General features: G+C 34.5%; 1 long non-coding RNA gene across 1 annotated transcript; it reads left to right on the top strand.

The window, feature by feature from the left end:
- Positions 1-444: 444 nt before the first annotated feature.
- On the top strand, positions 445-25,460 carry LOC110349358 (uncharacterized). The gene is made up of 5 exons (XR_002395242.2): positions 445-659; positions 9,748-9,780; positions 11,181-11,326; positions 13,483-13,592; positions 21,602-25,460. It is a non-coding gene; the product is annotated as an uncharacterized LOC110349358 (long non-coding RNA).

The raw sequence follows: 25,460 nt of genomic DNA, 5'->3' as shown, positions 1-25,460 counted from the left end.
TTAATATAGTATAAGATTAAATGAGAATGATCCTAACTTAGGAATAGAATGTAATCTAGCCCTATTTCCCCCCCCAAAACATGTCTTTGGTTATTGAATGTTAAGTTTGTCTGTTAAAAACTTCTAGTCACATTCCATTTTATTGTGTTTCTGGTTTCCTTCCTTTATAAATTCCTTGACAGCACAAGGGCAGATTGTTGTTCGGAGCACAGGTGTTGAGTCTAGACAGCCCTGAGGGATACTTGACTGTACTCTCCTCAGCCTGGAGACTTGGTAAAAGAAACTTGATTGATGGGAACCTTGGTTGGAATCTATAAAGTAGTAAAAAATAATTGCACCCATAAGAAGTATTCAATAAATGATGAGTTTTAAATTTCTTTCTTATAAGTGTGCTTTATTTTTTGCTGTTTTATTTATTCTTTTTGTCTTTTATTAGTACATGTTTGCCATGCATAATGATCACATTCACTGTAGGGGATTGGTGCATGTACATGACACATTTCAATTCCTCTGTTTTTCTCCCTCTCTTCACTCACCTTTTATTTTTCCAGCATCAGATTCATTTATTTATCTTATAAGACCTTATGAAGTTAATTATTATCTCTACAGACTGAAAAACAGACTAATGGGTCAAAGAACATGTAGAACATGCACTCAAGGTACAGTAAGTATGCTTTTCTCTGATCATTTTTCTCCATTTAAGAAAATAAAAATTTCATAGTAATTATTCACTAAATATTTGTTGAAATTCATGGTGAAAGAATGAATTGACTGTTGAAGAAAGTATTTCAATGACATTACTATCAGTAATTTTTTTTCTCAACTTTCTAGGCTGTAGTACAGACAAGAAAGTAACAGTGTCTCAAAAATCTGTGATTAAATCATACAAAAGAGGAAGCAAAGCAAAAGAAAGGAAGTGTATTTAAAAATTCATTATATATGTCAAGTAGAAGCATAGACTTTTTTTCCTATGGAGGAGAATTTTCAGTGACATCCATAGCAGACTCTGACCGCCTCAATTTGTGAAAGGGAACTTCTTCTAGCTTTGCATTATTACCAGGAAAAAAAGTGGGATCCTAAAACTCAGTCTCAACAAAAAAGTTAATCATCTACTTTAATGTGTGATTACTTTAAAGCCAAGAGACTATGGGAGTGCTGTTTTATTTAGTAAGTTTATAGAGCTTTACAAAACATTAAGTAACATTGCTGAAGTATCCCAAACTGAATGTTTGGGTCTAATAAAATTTTAGTCCATGCAAATCTTTGTAAATTAGTTTTTACTATGAAGTGAATGCTTCAGCTAATGATCACAAATAAATCTAATCCTATAAAACTTGTGGCCAAGCTGAAAAGCCTGTGATTAAAAACTGGATTCGAGATATACATAAACTCCTCTTTGCCTGCATTGAGTGTGCTTTGTGAAATAGTCTTTCAATAAAGAATAATGCATTTAGATAACTCACTTTTAGTGCAAAATCAGAGGCAGGCATTTTAGTCTTTGAAATAAAACACTGCTAGGGCTGGAGATTTAGCTCAGTGGTTTCATGGCCTGCTGCGCAAGCGCAAAGACCGGAGTTCGATCCCCAGTACCAAAAAACCCCCCACTGCTTTATGTACTTGCTTGGTATTTAGAATACATTAATTTTTAAGAATAAAGAACATAGAATGTCTCTAACATTGAGAGGAGACTTATTGGATACCTAGTTTCATACAAAATAACTTACATGGCTTTACTTTCTATGTTTACCTTATCTGGTATTTTAAATACTGTTATTATTACTCTCTGTTTTAAAGAGAAACAGAGGGCTAGAGATGTCAAATAAGTGGTCCGCTGTTTCCAGCCAGGAAGAGGTTTCCTCAGCCTTGCAGCCAGGTCATCTGGGCATCATCATGGTGCAGACACTGGATTCTAAGTGATGAACAATCCTGTATCTAGCAAACACCTTTCTGTGGAACCTTGGCCAGAACTGTAGCTAAGAGGCTCCTGAACAAGAGTAGCATAAATCTGTTTCTTAGTTGGTGCATGTTTATTTCTCTGGTTATGTTTCTGATGTCTCTGCTCATATAGTTCCAGTCAGGATATGTTGTATTTCTCCAAAGGTTTCATTATGATATAGGATGAATATAACATGCCTCCTGGATGATCCATTTTATATTTATATAGTGAGGCAAAGCAGTATTACTACTGAAGGCTTAAAACATGAAATTATTTCTTATGGAAATAAGAAAAAATAATTTAAAAGTTTTTCATCTTATCTTCTATTTTAAAATAAACTTGAAGACCAACAAGTTACATAGCTTGGCATTACTGACCTGGTTCACTTTAGAATTTTTATTATTGAACTCTTTAAATATTGTATCCTTAGCTTTCATAGATGGTCTGATATAGTAAGAAACTTTTCTATTTCATTAAAAAATACTGCTGTTGAGGTCTTCATTCATTACTTTGTTCAAAGCCCTTGTAAAAATTCCTTGTGTCAAATTTCTATAAAAGTTCAGAACTTTCCCTATGAGTTCATATTTCACTGAATGATGAGATATATGTAATTCATTGTGTTGTCCTTTAACTTGGATTGCTAGGAACTTAGAGCTAAGATTTGAAATCACTTATTATATCTCTTCCTAGTCAAGACTCTGAATAATTTTTCTTCTTAGCTTCATGTCTATGGTTTTTAAAAATCTCTTATCATGAGTTAATAGTTTGGGGTTTACTTATATGCTTTTAGTTCACTCTCCAAATCTTTTCTGGAAACTAAAAGTGTACAAAAATGGTGAACAAGAAATACATATAAAAAGAAACATTGTCTGTATACATTTATTTTTCTAGTACATAGAGATAGTTTTCTTCAATTGAATTCAATTTCAATTTATGGTTGACAATTTCTTTTTGTTTTGTTTCATTTCATTGTTGATGCATGACTATTATAGTTGTGTAATGAACTTCTACAAACCAAACTTTAAAATAAAAACAAATATTTTTAAGGGTCTATTTAGCTTTTGATTGATGTTTGTTTATAAGCATGTAGGTGATCCCGAATGAACAGAAAAAGCAATAAGTTGACATTTGTGTCCTAAAAAATATTTCGAACTCATCATTATGGAAGAGAGACTGAGTATTTTGTATTTTTATTGACTCTGAAAACCATCAGAGTGCAGTTAACCTACAGAATGCGATACAATATTTGCAAACTATATCCCTGATAAGGGATTGATATCCAGAAAATATAAGAATCTCTGAAAACTCAGTAGCAAAACCTAAACAAAAATAAAAACAACCTGAGTTAAAAATTGATGATAGGCCTAAGTAGATATTTCTCAAAAGAAGAAAAAAACAAATGGACACCTGGCATATGAAAAACATGCCCATCACTAATCATCAGAGAAATGCAAATCAAAACTGCAATGAGATAATATTTCACCCCATTAAGAATAGCTGTTATCAACAAAAAGACTAAAGATGAGAAGTGCTGGCCCAGATGTGGTGAGAGGGGATGCTTACATACTGTTTGTGGGAATTTAAATGATATAGAAGAAAGTTCCCACAACTCAAGCATGTAGCCTACCCTCCTGTATGTTTTCTTTCATTAAAATTGTTATCTTCCCACTTAAGTTATGGAATATATGATGTTTTTACAACATGATAAAGATTAGTTTTTCCCTTAACTTTGTGTGGGATAAAGGCAATTCTTTAGAATCTGAACTCCTCATAATTCAGGTATAACTTTATTTATATGTATATTTATAATTAAATACTATTGTTACCCCCATACTCTTAAAGATGGTGATTCCCCAAATGTTGCTCAACTTGTGAAGTTCAAATTATTAAGGAAAAATTTATAAATGTGTAAACTAAGTAATTCTAAAAATGTAATAGAGACCAATTCTAAAATTATTGTAGTGTTGAGGGTGTCTGAAGCAAGTTGGCATTTATGTGTGTCATCAGCACTTCATGAAACTCTGACTCATTTCCTGAGTAGAAATATCCATCCAGAAAGTCAATAAAGAGTCCTGAGAGCGTTTGTGAAATGCCATTGACTTTTGCAATTGCAAGAAATCCATCTCCCTAAACATGAATTGTGCTATGTCTGTATGTCTTCAATAAACATCTTCCCATCGAATAATTTCAATGTTGGTAAATAGAATGGAACATGAAAATCTCTTGTGTCTATTCTTCTTTCTGGAACAAAAACTCTGACCTTGCAACATTCGTAGAAAGTTAATACACCTGGAAAAATTCAATACAGCTTTTTTTGGCTAGAACTACAGCATTAGTTTATATATTGGAAATTACTGCAAAGGTAATTTGAATCTTTATTTTAGAAACACATTATATTAATAATTGCAGGAACACATGTGAATGAAGTAATCTTATTCAATCAAATTCTTATGCTTTCATGGAATGCCTATTTTGTATTTAATGACTTGGAACTCTTTTCCTCTTTCTGGAGAGGACATTTTGCTTTCGTTAAATTGTGATTTCCCCCCTCAGTTGTCTCTTCCTCTCCTAAGTCCAGAAATGTCCTGGAAAGAGAATATAAAGCACAGATACCATTTTCTTAGAATATTGTCTAGAGCGTCTTTGTCATATGAGTTTCTGTGGGGTTTTTTTTGTTTTTTTTTTTTTACTTAGAACAATATCCTTTCAACTTTATTATGCATTTATTCTTTTCAGTACATTTGGCAATTGGAAATATTTTCTTTTATGGAGAGAGAATGTGAAGTTATAAAAAATATTTAGCTTTCTCCCCTGTTTCTTCAAGGTGTAAAAGCAGGACAGACAAAGGGTTCAGTGGATCACTGTTTCATTCCAAGAACTGATTTTGGATTTGTCTTAGCATTTTCAGCCCCTGGTGGAATGGAATTCAGAGTTTAAGTATTACAACGTGGCATTGAACATTGTACTTCCATATCTAGCAGACCCCTCTCACAAATTCATGTTAGAGCCAATTCCTGTTTTTCCATCACAAATTAGCCTGAATTTGATCCCCGGTGTGCAATTTTCTTCAAATGAGTGCTTTCTCACCTACAGTAAAGCTTTTGTTGTGATCTACTACAACAGGAGTGATTCTCCACTGTTACTGTCACTGTTAGTGTCACTTGTTCTTACTTGTTGCTAGTTTTAAGTGGCTTGAGAATAGGAACCATAATTTATTTGATTATGTATCTGTAGCATCCAGCATAATTCTGAGCAATAGCAAAGTTGAATGAATGAATGAATGAAAAATTTGGACTCCTTTTTTTGTTTTTTGGAGACAAGGTCTTGCTATGTAGTTCAGGCTGGCTTTGAACTCATCATATAGCTTAGATTTGCCTCAAATAAGAGCTTAAGAATCGATTGAGCTGAAATGAAAAAGACAGAAAATGCCAAGTGTTGTTGAGGATGTGGAACACATGGCATACTCAGGAACTATTAATAGCGGTGTAAATTGCTATGAAGTATTTTGAAAATCTGTCAGAATTTCTAAAGCTAAATGTATGCATTCCCTATCATTCAGCAATGTTATTATTATGTATATCACATGTAAAATTTAATACATTTATATTCATCAAAATATATGTGCAAGAATGTTTATAGTGAACCTATTTGTAGTTGCTTTAAATCAGAAATAAGCCAAACACTCTTAACAATAGACTGGATGATGATTCTTGTGCATAAATACAGTGATAAGCCTATACAGCAAATTGTAATTAATGAAATGCAGATAGATGGGAACACATAGATGAATCTCACACATGCAGCAATGATACTGATGAATGAAAAAATCGAAACTGGAAAGAGTACTTGTTATGTGATTGCATTTATATAAGCTTCCAACACTGACACAATTTGTTGATAGTGTTGGAAGTCAGGTGAGTGGTTATCCTTGGGGAGGGGTAGGAGAGAATAATGACTGGGAGACGGGCAGAAGAGGTGCTTTTAGAGAATTGCCAATATTGTTTTCTAATCTGATTTGTGGCCCTCCAGATATATTCGTGAAAGGTTTTGAATCATATGACTATGATTTGTGCACTTTTTTGTATGTTTATCAGGCATCATTAAAAGGTAGAAATGAAACCAAAATAAAAAGTCGAAATCATAATTTAATAATCTGGATATTTTTTAGTCGTTCATGAAACTTTTGACTCCATTAGTCTTTTGTTAAGCATGCAGAATTTGACTGTCAATGAAGTGAGATTTCTTGCACTTTTAAGCCTGTTAGTATCCCATCCTTTTGGCTGATAAGAGTGGATGGGAAAAACCTCTTGAATAAAAGTGATGAAGTTTTTTCCTCCCTCCGCTCCTGAAATATGAAAGAGAAAACTGGACATTTGTATTATGAAATAATTTCTGATCTTTGGGACACACCATTTCTTCCTAAAGTCTGCAAGTTGCTACATAAGAGATCTACTGTTCAGGCCTATTTAATAAAATGGCACAAACTCTGGTAACACTTTAACAGGAAAAACTATGAAGTCTTGTGTACATTATTAATTCATGTGTAATATTTGTGAATATGCATATCCCTTCTCGGGTTTTCTTCTTTGAAATAAAATAGTTAAATAGAATAAATACATAGAGTCCTTCTCAACTCAAATTTCTACATTCATATTTATGGAAAGTTGTAACCAAAAAAAAGAAACTATTTTTTTTTTTTGGTACAGGGGATCGAACTCGGGACCTTGCACTTGTGAGGCAGGCACTGGAACCACTGAGCTAAATCCCCGGCCCCCCCGAAAAGAAACTATTAAAGTTGTAAACAGTTGACTACCTGTAAAAAAATGAACATTTGTATATTCTTATTAGTTATAAAAAAGAAGAAAAGAAAACAAATCTGATATTTTCTTGTTTGTCCTAAGAGAAAAGTGCTGTCCTTAGTCTATTGGTCGAGGAGGTATAAAATGAGGTAGAAGACACTAATATAGAAACACTAGGAATAATCTAGAGTATAAAGTTTTGACACAAACTTAGATGACTTCTAACTAAGTGAGGGATTGAAGAGCTACTTCTGACAAAGAAAGTAGAAAAGGAAGCCAAGGAAAATTATGAAAGCGTTGCTGTGGAAAATGCCGATACAATCTTTGCAATTTAGGTTGGCCTTTGAGACATGCCATATTGCATAGCATTAATTTTGAAAGGTCATTTAAACAGAATTAATTGCTTCTGTTAAATTGGATCATCAACAAGGATTGTTCAAATGCTTAGTGCACTTGGGGCTTAGGACTAAAACAGAATTTAGTCCTTAGAACTGACCTCATAGACAACAGCCATAAATGCTTCCAAGTATACACAGACACCAGACAGTATAGAAATCTAGTAACATGACCAGATAAAAATTGCCAAATCATGTTAGTTAAAAATACATGGCCTTAAAGAGATAAAAGAGAAAATTTTAATTATCAATTCAGATGTCTACACAAAGTATTATGTTAAACATAGTATTATGTTAGCATTTTAAAAAAATTATCTCTTCAAATTAAACTAAATTGTTGGAACTATTATGTTAATTACTATTGTTTCAATGCCATGAACCTTGACTAGAAGGTACATGCTTAGGCTTGTCATTAGATAGTAATACAGCAATTTATGTACTTGCCTGTATTAGGGACAATTAGAATTCTTCATGTTCATTAAATATACATACTTGTGCGAATAAAAATTCTGAATGATGGCAATATGAGGAATTTCCAAAATTAGTTCTTACAGAAATGTGGGCTAAATAAAGTCCATTTTCCGTTATTTGTCACGAGAAGGATTTGGTATAATATATACACGAAATTTATGTTTTAGTGTAGGGTTTCATCCTCTTTACTAATAAATGTTTACTACAGGCACTAACAAGTCACAGATGTGGCTGACTCATCTCCTTGTCTTTTGACTCTAATGAGCAATTAAATAGCCTGAAGCAGAACAATCAAAAAGTCTGGAAAATCCACACACCAGCTAATCAGTTTTTGAAAAATGGAGTTAATTGTACTTAGCTCTGCTGTTAGCCAAGAATTTTCTAAGCATCTTTTTCAGAATGGCTCTGAAAAAAGGGACACGGGACAACAGTTTAATTCTCAGGAGTGCTATCATCGACCCAGTCATAATTTCCCAACATCCTTTCAAATGCTATTTCAAATGAAGACATGAAGATGGCATGCAGTGCTTATGTTGTGTTGTTCAAGAGGATCTGATGAAATTGATATTCCCAACTAGCTTTCCTGCTCAGCTCTAACAGTGCGTCACCATCAATGGTTCCTTTCTTTGGGTAGTAATCCTCACCAGAGTTTCCTTCATTCCATTCTTTCATCATTCCCTCCCTTCTTCAGCACATTCACTGTGTGCTTGCTGTGTGTCTGTACTGCACTAGATATGGAGACACACAGACATAAATGAAGGCAAATCTTTGGTCTAAATAGTACTATGTTGAGAAACTGCCAGAAATATAGATATATAATCACAAAGCAATATGATAACTTGAAAGATATAGAGATCATGCTATAGTTTAGATAGTCTGGCATGTCCTCTAAAGGCCAGTGGCTTAAAGACATGCTCTCCAGTGTGACATGATTAGGAACTTTAAGAGAAAGATCATGGTAGAAGGTTGTTAAATCATTGAGAATATGTACTTGAAGGGGATTGTGGGTAATTCATGGTAATGAAATAAAATTTTTTTTGTAGACTAGTTCAGGACATTACTGAAGCTGCTTAAAAAGGTAGGAATATGGTCATCTCTGGGTTCAGAGTAGCACTCTAGCATTTCAGAGGAGCACTCTATTGTGGAGACTAAGACTAACACAAGAATGCAACTGGAATGAGGGTAAGAGGCTGACATAGCTGGATGTGGTGATGCATGATTATAATCCTAACTACTTGGAATGCTGAGGCAGGAGGATAATAAGTTTGAGGCCAGCCTGAGCAACATAGGCAGAACTTGTCTTTAAAAATTGCAGTATTACAGATTCTGACATATGCTGACATATGGCTGTGATTGCAGGAACTGAGGGTTAGTGATGGCTTTAATGCATATTTAGGAAGTCAAGTTAAAGATGTTTGATGGTAGAGCTGGGCAACCTAAACACATTGATTGAGGTGTGCACATGTGACTTCAAGTTGTGTGTAACATAAACCACTAGAATAGTCTAGCAGAGAAGTAGTTTTATGGGTACATTAAGGGAGATATATGAATAGCAAATATGCATTTGAGAATTGGGAGCATGCGCATTTCAGTTGCAATTATGTTAGTGAGAGATTTCCTAGGTGCAGAGTGATTGTAGTGACAAGAGTATTCCCTCTCAAAACCAATATTTAGGGTCAGATAGAGAAAGAACCACACAAAAGAATCACAGGGTAGGCATAAAGGACTCAGAAAACAGTATACTTAGGCACTAGTTATAAAAATTAAGAGGATTGGGGATTAAGGAATGGAGAATTTCAAAGATAGTGTTCAGTGTGATCCAGTATTACAGAAAGTTCTTTGTCATTTTGTAAGGGAAATTTGGTCAAGATCATGAGCAAGTTGTGTTCTGCACTGTTTCAATAACCCCATGAAGTTCTGAAAAATGTCTGAAAGGCAAGATAGGCTATACCAAATTTAAAGAAAATAGTTTATTTCCAGGTCAGTAATTGACTTCAAACTGCAATGTACTACTTAACTGAAGCATATGTGTTTACACTTAGAAGGACCCTAAAAGGCTCCTTTATTTGAAAGATAGACTAAATTAGCTTTTTTAAAATCTTTGAGATGCACACCTAATCTTATCATTCTGTGTTGTCTTATCCAGATGACGAAGAAATGTTCACTGGAGGAAAATCAGGTAAGTAAAAGGAGGGGGGAATTTCGAATTCTGCCTAACACTTAGGACTTCCTAAGGTGCACTCCAAGTCTTCTAGATGAAAGCTCTCTGTATACTGCAGGAAACATAAATAATCCTCAAATTTCTATATTACTATTTTAGAAATTTTTATTAGTATATGTTTGCAGTACATAATGCTTACCTTCCTGTGCATTGATACATGCACCTAACACATCTATATTCTTTTCTTCATCCCCTTCCCCTACCCATTTGCTCCCCTTCCTCCATCTCCTGATCCCTTTCCCATTTGAGAAAAACCAGTCTCCCAGTGTCCTATTAGCTATCTTTTATGTTGCTCTTTATTCACGTTTTGGGTTTCTCACACGAGAGGAACTATGTGATATTTAAGCTTGTGTGTCTGATTTATTTCACTTAAGCTCATGGTCTCAAGGTGCATCAATATTTTCTACAAATGATTCAAGTTTATCTTTAAGGCAGAATAGTACTCCACTGTAGGTAAATACCACATTTTATTTATCCATTCATCTGTTGATGGACATAGAGGCTGTTTCCATGATTTTGCTATTATGAATCGTGCTGCTATACACATGGGTATGCATGCATCACTATAATAAGATGTCGTCAGCTCTTTCAGGATGATACCTACAAGCAGAATAGCTGAATCAAATGGAGGAGAAAGTTCAAATTAAAAGTAATTTCTGAGAAGAGAAGTCCAGATTCCACCATGACTCAGGTCCAAATAAATATCCTAGAGTTATACACACTTAGACAGCAATATTATCCTAGAGATTTCTATCTTTCCAATATTCTGGTAAGAAAATATATAAAATACATTCTTTGGAGCTTATAATTAGAAAGGCATTGATGTTCTTGGTGACATCTTTTTATAGATCAGAAATGATAGAAGCCAGACTGCAATGATTAAGAAGTGAACAGAAGCTGAGAAAGTAAAGATAGTGTTACCTATATTTTAAAGAAGTTTGGGTGAGAAATAGAGGAAATAAATGTAATAATATATTAATAAGGACTGAAAGTAAGGGGGAGGTTTAAATTGTACTTTGGGAAGGGAGAGAATTTGTGTTTTAAATTAAGGAATTGGAATCAGTACAAGGGGAAATGTGGATGTTTTAGAGAGATTAATGAATCATATGACAAGGTTCTATAGGAGGTTGCAACAGATGAGACTGGATACAGAGACCCTTTCAATTTATGGGCTTATTTACTAATATTATGGTTTGCCATTTCCTGGTAAAGGAGCAGACTATTCTCAGCCATCATTTTGAAGATAGGCATGGCCGTACAATTTACTCTAGACAACAGACTGTGAGTAGAAATGATACATATGGTACATGTCCCCAAATCACTGTGTGTGATTTTTCATGCTCTCTACCTCCTTCCAGGATACCCCATGATGGTTCAGATGATAAAGTCACTTTGGCTTGAGTCACTAAGCAAGAATGTTGTGAAGCAGTGCCCAAAGCTGGCCTGCTAAGGTCAACAAACTGAATCTAATGTCTGAGAAAAAGACACAGGATCCACGATGACAGTTAAGATATAAATGCCACTGCCCTTACCCTTCACTGTATTTTTTTAAAGTTTGGAAAATAAATGAAGGAAAAATCAGAGTGATAGATGGATTGTGATTAGACGTAAAAGGTTACATTGTATGACATGAGACATCAGCAAGAACTAAATCTTTGTTGTTCTAGACTTCTAAAATTATACAGTTGTTTACCCTAGCCTCTTGACTGATGTATTATATAGTGTAACTCACTCATGTGCAAGTATTACTGACCTATCAGATTTTTCTTGACATCAAGACAGGAAGTATTTGCACCTCTAAAATATAACCTACATAGAGAAAAAAATCTATGCTTTTGAAGTGCATTCAAGCCCATGTGTATTGAAGGGAAGAGTCTGTGTATGTATACATGTATTTTACACAGTGGTAGCTTCCTATATATGTATTTTACTTATAGCATACATTAAAAACCATTGTGTATCTTTACACTGAAATCTGGCAATATAGTCTCAACTTACTTTATGTAAATGGACTTTGATGTTAATTTAAACCTTTTCTATTTTGAACAGTATTACAAAAATATTCCTTTACCTCCTCTTTGTATGTAAATGTGAATATAAAATTTGCATATTATTTTAGGTAGAATTTCTTTCCTTTTTCTTTTTTTTTTTTTTTTTTGTTACCGGGGGGGGTCAAACTCAGGACTTTGCATTTGCGAGGCAGGTGGTGGCACCACTGAGCTAAATCCCCAGCCCATTTTAGGTAGAATTTCTAAATCAAAAATATTGTATACACTTAAAAATTAGTGGATATTACCTAATTGGATGCCAAAAAGTACAGTGGATGAGAATAATTGTTTCTGCTGATATTACCAACATATTATCAAATATATTTTTACCTTTAAAAAAAGTAAAATGAATTTAGAATGGTGATTCTCTTACTGTAGTAGTTGACATTTTTTAGAACTAATGTCAAAAACAACTTTTAACATGATTAAACTTCTCCATTTTGTTCATATCATTTGTTCATTTTTAGGTAATATTTGTCCTTTTCTTAACAATTTGAAATATTTGAATTCAGTTCTATATCACAAAAATTTCAAAATAGTTTTCAAAATATTATTTTTCTTTTACTTATGACTGTTTTTGTAATGCAGAAGTATCAAATATTTATAAAATATTCAAATTGATCACTGCCTTATGATTTATGCATTTCAATCAACTTCCCCACCCTCAATGTATAAAAATAAAATTCTTTAATTTTTTTAGCATGTCTATGATTTCTTTGCATATTTCTATCATTAATCTGTTTGGAGTTTTATTACCATTTAATAAAAGGTAACAGATAAAGCTCTAACTTATTGGTTTGAGTTAACATTTTTTCTTTCATTAGTAAGCCTACATGTAGTCTACATAAAAATGTTTATTAAATTTATAGATTAATCTATAATTATTTTATAATCATTAACTAACAGGTTAATATTTAAATGAATTACCCTTTGGGGAAATTTATGACTCTCATCTCTTAGAGGTTACTAAAAATAATCAAGTGAAAATTCAATTCCACCATAAAAATTATAAATTCTATTATAATAAAACAATCTGAATCTAGACAATGGATTTGCTAACTGTAGTTTTCTATAAACATATATTTTATTTTCTCTTGGATCAGTTGTATCAGTATAAAAGTTATTCTATGATCTTCATCAAAGATCTCTCAAGGGCTTAGCTCAGTGACACTGCGCCTGCCTTGGAAGTGCGAGGTCCTGGGTTCGATCCCCAATACCACACACACACACAAAATAAATAAATAAAAAAGACCTCTCAAAGACTTAAGAAAATGGAAACTAAAGCTACTTTAGAAAAATCTTTCAGGAGATACTTCTGTTCTGGTAGCCAATGATTCATCACAAGTGATGTGTGACAGACTTTTTTTTTTTTAAACAAGAGGATTTGTTATAAATATAGTCTCAGTCAAAGCAGGCCAGAGCCATTTATAATATCCAATCTTTTGTAAGTTATTGATGTTGGCCTGTCTTGAATTTTTCAATAATTTTTTAAATTTCAGATCAGTTTTAGAATTATGGAATTATTGTGAAAATAGCACAGGAAGTTTATTAGCTAAAATCCATTCTTTGTTCAGATTTCCTAAGTTTTCCTAATGTCCTTATTCTGTTGCAGGATCATACCTAAGATCCCATATTACATTTTATCATCAAGAAAACTTTGCTTCTCATGGCTTTAACAATTTCTGAGAACTTTCTTTGTTTTGCTGTCCTTGAGCATTTAAGGTATGTTGATAAGTCTTCTGTAGAATGTTCCACAACTGACGTTTGTGTATTTTCTTGTGGGTAGATATGGATAAGTTTTTTTTTTTTTTTTTTTGGTACCGGGGATCGAACTCGGGTCCTTGCGCTTGCTCAGCAGGCGGCGAAACCACTGAGCCAAATCCCCGGCCTGATATGGATGTTTTGGTGAGGAAACCATATATCTAAAGTGTTATTCTCATCATATCACATCAATGTGACTTATTACTGTTGGTGTTGACCTTGACCACCTAACTGTGATGATATTTGATGGGATTTTTTTTATGTGTGTGCGTGTGTGTGCATATGTGTGTGTGTGTGTGTGTGTGTGTGTGTGTGTGTGTATAAAGGTACTTCTTTTCTCTCCATTTTTATACAATGCTTTTTGGAAGAAAGTCACTATGTGTAGTGGTCGCACTTATGGGGTGGAAGTTATGGTCAACCTCCTTAAGGTGGAATATGTATAGAAATTATTTTAAATTCCTTTGCATAGAATTATTAATTTTTATTTGTGTACTCAAGATATTGATTTATATCAGTATTACTATAGCACATGGACTTAAAATATACACTGGGTTATAATTCAATGCTACTTCATTTTATTGCTTAAATTGTTCTTCTTAACAATAATCATTTAAGATTATCTTTTTTATGGATATCTTGTTTTTATTGCTGAATAATATTCCATTTTCTGAATGTACTGCCCTTTATTCACTCACCTGTTATGTGGTATCTTGATTCCTCTCACTTTTGGGTACTTATAAATAAAGCTGTCCTAACCATTCACATGCAAATATTAGTGTGGACATATGATTTCAAATCAGTGTAATAAATACCAAGGAAGACAATGGGTGAATCAAATGGTAGGACTGTATTTAGTATGTTAAGAAATTGTTGGGCTGCTATCAAGAAATCATCCAATAACAAATGCTGGCAGAGGTGTGGGGAGAAAGGAACCCTTCTCCATTGTTGGTGGGAGTGCAGACTGGTGTAACCACTATGGAAATCAGTATGGAGATATCTCAAAGAACTAGGGTGAGAGGTCCCATTTGATCCAGCTATTCCCCTGTTGGGTATCTTCCCCAAAGAATTAAAAGAATCATACCACAGCGATATATGTGCACCCATGTTTATAGTGGCACAGTTTGTAATAACTAAAGCTTGGAAACAACCCAAGTGCCCATCAACTGGAGACTGGATAAAGAAGATGTGTTTTTTTTAATGAAATGGAGTACTACTCAGCCATAAAGAATGAGAAACTAGAGACATTTAAAGCTAAATGGATGCACATTGAAGCCATACTCTTAAGTGAAATAAATAGGACACATATGTGTAAATACCAAATAGTTTCTCTAGCATGAGAAACTGAAAGTGTAAATAAGGATTAAAAGTATTAAAATGAATAATTGATAATTTGAAATAGGAAGAAAAGGTCCAAAGGGTCGGGGGCAGGAGGGAAAAGGGAAAGGAAAGAAGGGAAAGGAAAAATTACGAGAAAAGATAAAACATGGAAATGAAGTCTATGTAAATAGGGAAGGGTGGAGGGGGTGAAGGGCGCACAGGGAATGGGGAAAAAATAAGAACCAAGATACATCATGTACAGGTACAAACACCCAATAAAAAGTGTAAACGTATTGTATACCTAAAATGTACCAATAAAAGAATTAAAAAATAAATAAATTGTTGGCTGGGTGTGGTGGCACATGCCTGTAATCCTAGCACTTGGGAGGCTGAGGCAGGAGGATCACCATGAGTTCAAGGCCAGTCTGGGCTATATAGTAAGTTCAAGGCTGCCCTGAACTACATAGCAAGACCCTGTCTTAAAAACAAAACCAAACCAAAAACAACAACAACAAAAAATTGTCGAAATGAGTGAAACGTGGTGGCACACAGCTGAGGCAGGAGGACTGGGAGTTGGGTCCAGCCTGGGCAACATACAAAGACTCTACCTTGAAAAAGGGTCAAATTGCTTTCAGTGCAGCTGCACCACTTTGTACTCTGAATGGCAGTGGCTGAGAGTCCCTGTTGCTCTGCTTCCTCACCATCAATTATTACTGTTAGTTCAGATTTCAGTCATTCTAATAAATGATAGTGGTACATACTTTTTCTTCCAATTTACAATTCCTTGATGACAACTTATCTCTTCTTAGGCTTATTTGCTATCTGTATACTTTCTTTGGTTAGATTTCTATCCATATCTTATGGCCATTTTTTAAATTAGGTGGCTTGTTTTCTTACTGCTGAGAGTTATTGGTGTATTTTGAATATAAGTCCTATGTCAGATGTGAGTTTTGCGAATCATTTCTGTGAGTTGGTGGCCTGTAGTTTATTTCTCTTAACAGCATACTCAAGGAGGAAGTATGTAATTAAAGTCCAAGTTTTCAGTTTTTCTTTTCATAGATCATACTAATGATGTTGTATGTAAAATATCATTACTACACCCAGGTCATGTAGATTTTTCTGCTACATTTTCTTGAAGAGCTTTTAAAACTTCGGATTGAATATTGTGGTCTATGATCCATTTTGAATTAATTTTTGTGAAAGGTGTAAGTCTGTGGCTGGATTTATTTTCTGGCATGTATTCATTTATTTTCAGTTGTTCTAGCACCTGTTCAAAAAGATTACCTTTTTTATGGAATTGTCTTTGCTCCTTTGGCAAAAATAAGTTGGCTACATGTGTGTGGATCTATTTCTGCACTCTCTTTTCTGCTCCATTGAACTATGTGTATTTCTCTTGCCAACATCACAGTCTTGATTACCGTAGCCTTACAGATGCTTTTAAATTTGATAGTGTGGGCCCCCTAGGTTTGATCTTCTTAAGGATTGTGTTGATTGTACTAGAATTTTTGATTTTTCAAATAAACTTGAGAATTAATTTGTTCAGGTCTACAAGAGTCTGCTAGATTTTAATTGGAATTACATTGAATGTGTAGACCAAGTTGAGATGGGTCGACACCTTTATATTATTAGATCTTGTAATCCTTAATTATGGAATATCTTTCTCTTCATTTAGGTGTTACTTGGTTTCTTTCATCAGAGATTTGTAGTTTTACACATACAGACCTTATAACAGATTGTTAGATTTACCTCTGTTTCATTTTGGAGAGCATTAACATAATGATACTCATTTAAATTTCCAATTCTAACTATTCTTTACTGGAGTAGTACACAGAATATGGTCTTCAGAGATGTACAATTCCTAGGGCCCAGAACCTATGAATATTTAAGGTTACCCTGAAAAGGGACTATACAGATGTGATTAAGGAATTTGAGATTGAAGATTACTTTGGATGATATAGCTGGGTCCAGTGTGTTAGGGTCCTTATAAAAAGGAGGCAGGTGAGCTAGAGTCCTAAAAGGAGAGCTGTCCATGGAAGCAGAAGCTTGAGAATCAAGGAAATGTTAGTGGCTGTGATTCTGGGCTTGAAGATGTTTAAGAGTTGAGGCAAATAATGGAAGTGGCCTTTGGGAGTTGAAACAGGAAATAGAATCTCCATTAGCACACCTCAAAGCAATCTAGCCTTACTGACATCTTGATTTTTAACTCACTCAAACTATTCCACAATTCTGAACTTCAGAACTTTTAGAAAATATATTTGTGCTGTTTTAACTCACTAAGTTTGTGGGAGTGTGTCATCATAGTGATAGAAATGAATATACGGGTGTGTAGAAAAGCATTGCCTTTTGTATATTAGTCATATATTCTGTGTATTTGCTATACTTGTGTATTCGTTCCAGGATACTTTGTTGCTGTTGTTGGTTCTTCGGATTTTCAAAGGAGACAATCACATCATCTCTGAATTTATTTCTAATAGTAACATAGGGCAGAAAGACCAAACTCAAGGCATTGGCATTTATGGTGTTCAGTGAGTGCCTTCCTCCTCACACCCAATGTTTTTGTAGTCTCACTTCACAAGGTGGAACGGGCAGGAGTGTTTCTCAGACCTCTTTTATGAAGACCCTCTTCTCATAAATGAGGGCTTCGCTTCCATGCCTAATAACTCTCAGAGGCACTCATTTCTTACTGACATTATCTTTGGTGCAAAGATTTCAAATGAATTTGGGGAAGTTATAAATTTTCAGAACATGGCAGAATATATTTTATTCCTCTATCTTACTGAATTAGATACAAATTCTAGATGTAGAATGAGAGTATTGAGAAAGGTTATCATTGCCTTGTTTCTGAGCTTAGAGGAAAGTGTTCAATTTATCTTAGCTGGAGGATTTTATACATGTTATTTACAAAATTAGGGTGTTTCTCTCTACTTCTAGTTCGTTGAGAGTTTTTATGAGTCAGTGCTTTTGTCAAATGCTTTTCTGTACCACTGATATAATCCTCTGACTTTCCTTTAGTTTGTTGATGTAGTGAACTACATTTATAGATTTTAAAATTCAGACTCAGCCTTTCATACTTGGAATAGATCCTACTTGATCTTGATGTGTATTTATTTTATGCAATGTTGGATTGAATTTGCTAAGATTTTGGTAAGGATTTGTGCATCTAAGTTCGTGATAGATATTGTTCATTAGGCTTCTTATCTTATAATGTCTTCATCTAGTTTTAGTGTTAGTGTAATACTGACCTCATAGAATGAGTTGGTGATCTTTTTTTCTGCTTCTATTTCTGGGAGAGAGTTTGGAGAATTGACATTATTTCTTCCTTAAATCCTTAATAAAATTCACTGAAGCCATTTGGGCTTGGTGCTTTCATTTTTTAAAAGTCATTTTTTTTCATAGACAATGGCTTTCACAAAAGATATTTATTTTCTCACAGTTCTAAAAGCTGGAAGTTGAGGTGAGGGGTCATTGTGGCTAGGTTCCTGGTAAGGGTCATCCTTGCCTTGCCTTCTTACTGTGCTGTCACAAGCAGAGACAAATAGAGAAAGAGTTCTCTGATGTCTCTTATAAGCCACTGATCCCATCATGAGGGCTCCACCTATGTGACCTATTTTATCCCTTCTTTCCCCTGAAGCCTTCATGTCAGATACTATATAACATTACAACAGGCCTCACACAGAATTAGATGGGGTAGGGTGGGGCAATATAAATATTCACTCTGTAATAATTATTGATTCAATTTCCTTAACAGATACAGGAGTGTTACTTATTTCTTCTTGAGTAAGTTTTTTTTTCATTTTATTTAATGTTTGTAAACACAAAAAAGTCAGGATTCTTACAACAGTTATAACGCATGAGACCACGCAAAGCAATTCAGTGTATACAGTAATGTCTCCCCTTTGGTTTTGATGCTTTTTACAATGATGTGACTGACAGGAAATTGTATGGATTGTACTCGGCTGGAAAATATCACCTCACTAAAAAAAGAAATTCCGGAAAGTTTCTACTTTGACTACAAATCAATTTACAACATGAATGAGTGCAATAACATAGCTTTTAAGCAATTTTCTATTTCATAGAAATTACCATTTTGCAGCTCTGGAGTTGCCATAGTATTTCTTTGCTATTCTTTTAATATCCACAGGAACAGTGGTGATGATCCTTAATTCATTTCTAGTAATTATAGCTGTGTCTTATTTCTTCTTTTTCCTAGTTATCTTGGCAAGCAGTTTATAAATTTTATTTTTTATTTTTAAAAAGCAACTTTTGTTTGCACTGATTTTCATTACTGCTTTCCTATTTTCAATTTTATTTGTCTGTTCTATTTTTTCTGCTTGCTTTAGGCTTAGGTTGTTCTTCTTTCTCTAATATCCTGTTTTGGATTTTCTGGTTTTAAATCTTTCCTATTTTATTATATATAATATTATAATTAATAATTATAATATATATATATATATATATATATACACACCAGATGCCATAAATTTTTTCTAAACATTGCTTTTATTCAATCCCCCAAATTTGGGTAAGTTGTATTTTCATTTTCCTTTAGCTCAAATATTATTTAATTTCTTTGAGAATTCACTGATCTACATGTTATTTTATGTGTGTTACTTAATTTCCAAATATTTGATGACTTTCAAGATAGCTTTCTTTCTGTTGTTGATTTCTAGTTTCAATTCCAGTGTTGTGTGAGTACGTACTTCGTGTGATTTCTATATTTTTAAAATTTTAATGTGCTGTATAGCTTCGAATATAGTATATCTTGTAGAGTGTTCCATGTGATTTTAAGAACAATGTGAATTTTGCTGTTTTGGGGTGGAGCATTGCATGGATGTTGACTAGGTAAAATTGATTAATATTACTGTTCCAGAAAGTCAGGTGTTTATATCTCTGTGACAGTTGATTGCCAATTTGATTGGATGAAGAGATTCCTGTAGACTTGATTGGATCTGTATTGTAGGACACTATACTCAGTGCATGAATCAGCTGAATGTGCTGTTAGGGGTTGGTGTACAGTTGGAGGAAGTGGGTCACTGGGTGTGTGTGTGACTTGAAGAGCATATCTTTTTTTTTTTTTTTTGGTACTGGGGATCAAACTCCGGTCCTTGGGCTTGCTAGGCAGGTGGTGGAACCGCTGAGCTAAATCCCCGACCCATTAGAAGAGCATATCTCTTGCTGGTGCTCCCTGTTCTCTGGTTTCTGGCCACCATAAAGTGATCAGTCTTCTTCTACCATACCTTTCCTCCAAGACATTTCTGCCAGCTGATCATGGACTGAAACTTATTAAACTGTGAGACAAATAAAACATTTTTTCCTTTAAGTTGTGTATGTCATGCATTTTGTCCCAATAATGGAAAAGCTGACCAGTATAGTCTCCAACTATAACAGTGCAATTGTTTCTTTTGCCTTGCAGTTTTATCTGTTTTTGCCTCAAATATTTTGATTTCCTTTTGTCAGGTCCATATTTAGAACTATTACATATTCTTGAAAAATCAATCCTTTAGCATTAACTGTATCTCTTTTTTCATATTAAATTATTTTCTTCATGTGTCACTGATGAAAAATTTTCTTACTCTGAAGGCTGCTTTGCCTTAAATTATTAAAGCTATTCCAGTTTCCTTCTTCTTCTTCTTTTTTTTGGTACCAGGGATCAAACTTGGGACCTTGTGCTTGTGAGGCAGGTGGAAGAACCACTGAGCTAAATCCCCAACCCTCCAGTTTCCTTTTAATTAGTGTTAGCATGGTACATCTTTCTTCATCCCTTTACATTTATCCTATCAGAGTCTGTAGGTGAACTAGGCTACTTGTATGCAACATACAGTTGAATTTTATTTAATTCATCCTGACAGTCTTTTATTTGATATACACGGAGAGTTTATATTTAATTATTGATATGCTTGGTGTGATGGTTAATCTTGATTGTCAATTTGAGTGGACTGAAAACTGTCTAGAAAGTTAGTAAAGCACGCTTCTTGGTGTGTCTTGGAGGGTGTTTCTAGAGATGATTGGCATGAGGGACACCAAACTGATGGAGAGAATGTTCTGAATTGAGTAGCACCAATCAGTAGGGTATGGGAGGGGGTCTGATGGAATAGAAGCAGAAGAAGGATGAATCCTAATAAGAATGGGGAGTAAGGACAGCACCTAAGATATAGGAGGGATCCTGAATGGGTTGAACAAAATTCCTCAATTTTGTCTGAGGGAAATATTTCTCTTTCATGTTGATGAGCAATTTCTTTGGATATAGAATCCTGATTGGTATTTTTCATTTAGCACTTAAAATAGTTTTTCTTTAATAATTTATATAGTTTAAATATTCCTTGCATTGTTTCTCAGAGAAGTCCACTGGTTATTATCATCCTGTTCCTTATTTTATTTTATAATAGAAAAATGATTATGAAAAAGCATGGCAAACAGAATAATGACTCCCCAAATATCTATATATTAATTCTTGGTAATTGTGTGTTTTTGTTAAAAGGAACTTTGCAGATATGATTAAAATTAAGGACCTTCAGATGGACTAGTCATTCTAGGTGATCCAGAAGGGTCCATTCTAATCATACAAGTCTTTAAATATGGAATAAAAAGGCAGAATATTGTCTCAAACAGATATGGCATGAGAAAACCTAAACCTGTTTTTGCTTGCACTGAAGACAGAGGAATATGGACATGAGCTGAATGATGTGTGGGAAAGACCCTCAGCAATGGACAGCAAGAAATTGAAGACTTTGTTCCTGCGACTTCAAGAAATGGAAATCTGCCAACAATACAAGCACCTAGGAAACAGATGATCTCCTGAAATGAATGTGGCCTGTACACATCTTGATTTTAGTCCAGTGATTCCCATACTGGACTCCTGGCCTACTGGACTGTAACAACATGTGTTGTGTTAAACCATTAGATTCATGGTAATTTGTTACAGCAGCATTAAGAAATGAATACACCAAATATCCTCATGCTTCAAAATACAGTAGTATTAATGATAAAAAAGGCTTGGTAATCTTGCTGTACTTTAACTTAACATTACAATCTCAATATGTTCTGAAAGGTAAAATCATGGAATGAAATAATGGATGGTCATTAAAACAGTACAGATTTTGGCACTGAAACCTATGGATTTCAGCTATGCTAATAAAAGCATGAAACAATAGTACTAACCTTCCCCTGCTATTATTTTGAGTTAGTGGAGAATGGTGGTTATTTTCTAACTCTAGGTCCATAGCTGATTATAATTCAGTTTTTTTCCAAATATTATGCTGCATATAAAAACTCAGGCACCTAACTTAAGAATAGCTTTTAAGGAATTGATTGCCACGAGCAATCAATTGAACATAAACTTATATCATTGAAGAATGCACATGAGTGGGAAGATTGTGCCAGCAAAATCTAATGAGGATAATGATGTACTCAAAATGCAGAAGAGTAATGGTTTGTTCTTACTATGCTTCTCAGGTTGGAATAAATTATATTCTGTTATGGTCTCAATATTCCTTGGGAAGAGAAACTCTGAAAATATATGTTGAAGCTAAAGCAGCATCATTGTGTATTCTTTATGAGAATGTATTTTTAAAAGCAATAATCAGAGAATTAAGAAACTCTAAATGCCCATTAGAATCAGGTAGAAATCTAAATTACAAGATGCTGCAGGAACATTGCAGTATTCCTACCAGATAATAGAAAGTTCCTAGGTAGTTATGTGAAGTAAAAATTCTAGAAAAATAGATCCTTGATTTTTTTCTTGGAACATACTTTCTAATTAGTTACATTTTAGCGTCTTTATATAGTTTGTCAAGGTGTATCTTTTATTCATAGCTTTTTAGTTCTAGTATTGTTCAACTCCCAGCCCAAAGAAAAGAAAACAATACAGTATTATCTTTCTAGGCATTTGCTTCCAGAATTAGAAAATTTAAGTGAGAAAAAGTGACACTCTATTAAAAAATCTTATTGTCTTTCATTCAGATATCATTACAAGTTAAAATTCCACTCACTCTTGATTGTAAGTGCTTATTTCTTTAAGGTCCTGTACTGATACAGCACTCTACAGTTTTCCCTCTTTTCTTAAAATCCCTAAATATTTGGCATTAATAGACATTAACTTGACTGTCAAGCATTCGTTCATTCAGGGGTCATGGATTCAACACTGTCTGAGGACTGTCACATGCCAGTCATACAGCCAAGCTCTGCAGATATGGTGGTGAAGGGAACTGCCCATGTTCTCAGTCTACCTGGAGAACGCAGGTGAAAATAGTGTGCACAATGATAACTACTGTAATAGGACCTTGGAGAGTCTGTTATATATTGACAATCATATAATTATGGAGCTGTGTCCTCTCTTTAGCTATTATTTAAGGCCTTAAAGTATTTTATATTTATCCCCCAGGATTGACCACACTGATTTATACATGATACTTGCTCTAAAGTAAGGCTTTCTGATGAAACATTATTTCTATTTTGCTTTTCACCCCCCATTTTTCTAGGTCCTTACTGTGCACAAGGAGAAGGAATTTCTTCTCAGATTGTTCCATACTATTATTTTGAGTTAGTGGAGAGTGACGATTAAAATACAGGCTCAGAATTCAGATGATCTGCATTTAAATCTTCAGCACTTCCCTGGATAGCCCTTTAACACTAGACAAGTTATGTAGACTCCAAATGCCTGAATTTCCACATTGACAGAATGGGAATAATAATAGCTTCCACTTCACAGTGCTATTTTTAAGGATGAAATTCAATTGTATGTGTAAAGTTGATATTTAATAAGCTTTCTTCAGGTTGTAATTTATGGCCAAATAGACATATTATTGATAATAGATTTATCACTTTCATTTTTGATTGCACATGTCTTCCAGGGCCTCTAAAGCAAAGTGAGAGTCCCTTAACAATGCCTAAATGGGAGGCATGGATGAGCCCCAGGTCATTAATGCCTGGGGGAGCAGAGCCACTATCTGAGTTGCAATCTAGCTCCTGGTCATTTCAGAAGAACCCTTTGGTTTTGAACACTTGAAAGAGATGACAAATAAAATGAGCCCTAGATCTTCTAAGTGGTAGAATTTGGATTTGAAATTGTGGCTTTCTGACATCGAGTGTGTTTATTCCTATATAAATAACACTGTCCCAACGGGCCAGCAATCCTACACAAAAGAAAGGGGCTTGTGCAAGAGATGCCGTGGTCAAGTAGTTTAAGGAAGGACCAGGAAGATGGAAGGTATGGACATAGGTTGTGGGGTGCCATTTGTTGTCTAGGGTGATAATGACAGAGAACAGAAATGATATTTCTTAGTAGTGCTGCTGGGTACTTAGACATACCCTCAGCATTGTTGGTATGAAAGTCTGTAAGATGATTAGCTGTTGGTGAAACGATGATCAATAATTTAATTTAATATATAATGTGCCAGTGGCCCACATTCACTCTGTCCCCAGGATGTTATACATGTTTCCTTTTTCCTCTTAATATTGTGGTATCACATTGTCTTAAATTCAAATATTTTATTAGTCCTCCAGTCCTATTTAGTATTCATACTGATGAAATCCTGTTGTTACAGAGCACACACAGGAGTGTCACAATAAGGCAGATTTCTGCACCAGAAGCTTCCTACACATGGTGCCAAAGGGCTGTCACCTGGCAGGCCTTGTTGCTACAGCCTCACTTTCCTGAATCCCTGCAGCCTGGGCTCTGAGGGCTGAAGCATAGCCTGACTCTTGGTCACTAGAATGTAGGAAAGAAACTAAATGGCCAAATACTCAGCAGCAGTAGATATTGTGTGAGGGGTCAAAAAACTAGTTATGGAATATATTGTTCAATAGTTGAAGGTGTAATGGGGATTTATTTTAAATTTGTAATCCCTTGGAAAAGGCTTGGAAAATTAATTGGATGCTGGTTTGTCATTTTTCCTACATGATTTTAAGTAAGAACAATAGCTTTAGAAATTCTTTTACTAGTGATGTTTACTTCCTATTTGGGAAGCAGTCTAAGTCTCACAGTGATATTTGTGGCACTCCATGATATTGCCCCACTTCTTATCCCCTTCACCCATCCAAATGTAAAAATAAAGATAAGAAAAGGTACCTGTCTGCACTTGAAGCTTTGTCAAGATTCTTTGGTACAATTCAGTGTCTGCAAATGTTACGGGAGGGTGTGCAGATAGATGCAAAAGGGCATTTGTCAAATCGGCTGAATGCTATTCAACCGAGGCTCTCATTTTCAGCTCTCTACTGTGTAGTTGCCTTGAGAATAATTATGTGCAATCACTGTTTAGATCGTGTGGTGACCTGGCCAGAAGGAGAAGATTCTGGAAATAAACAGCCGCTAAGTAACCCAAGAGCCTGCTGTCTGTTTAAATAATGCTCTGTAAATGTCTACAGGTAGCCTGTGTAAGCCCTAGGATTTTATTTTCTTCAGAGATACTAACCACCTCTCTATACTACCAAACTGTAGGAGAGAAACCTTTAGGTTTTGGTTTTTAAAAGCCTGTTCCTCACCCCTAACTAACTACAACAACTACTACAGTTTTT

Source organism: Heterocephalus glaber, unplaced genomic scaffold (genome assembly GCF_053883595.1).
Source record: "Heterocephalus glaber isolate CG9 unplaced genomic scaffold, H.glaber_assembly_v1.0 deba00001504, whole genome shotgun sequence".
NCBI lineage: Eukaryota > Metazoa > Chordata > Mammalia > Rodentia > Bathyergidae > Heterocephalus > Heterocephalus glaber.
The sequence above is the reverse complement of the archived record's forward strand: the minus strand, read 5'-3'. Positions and strand labels throughout refer to the sequence as shown.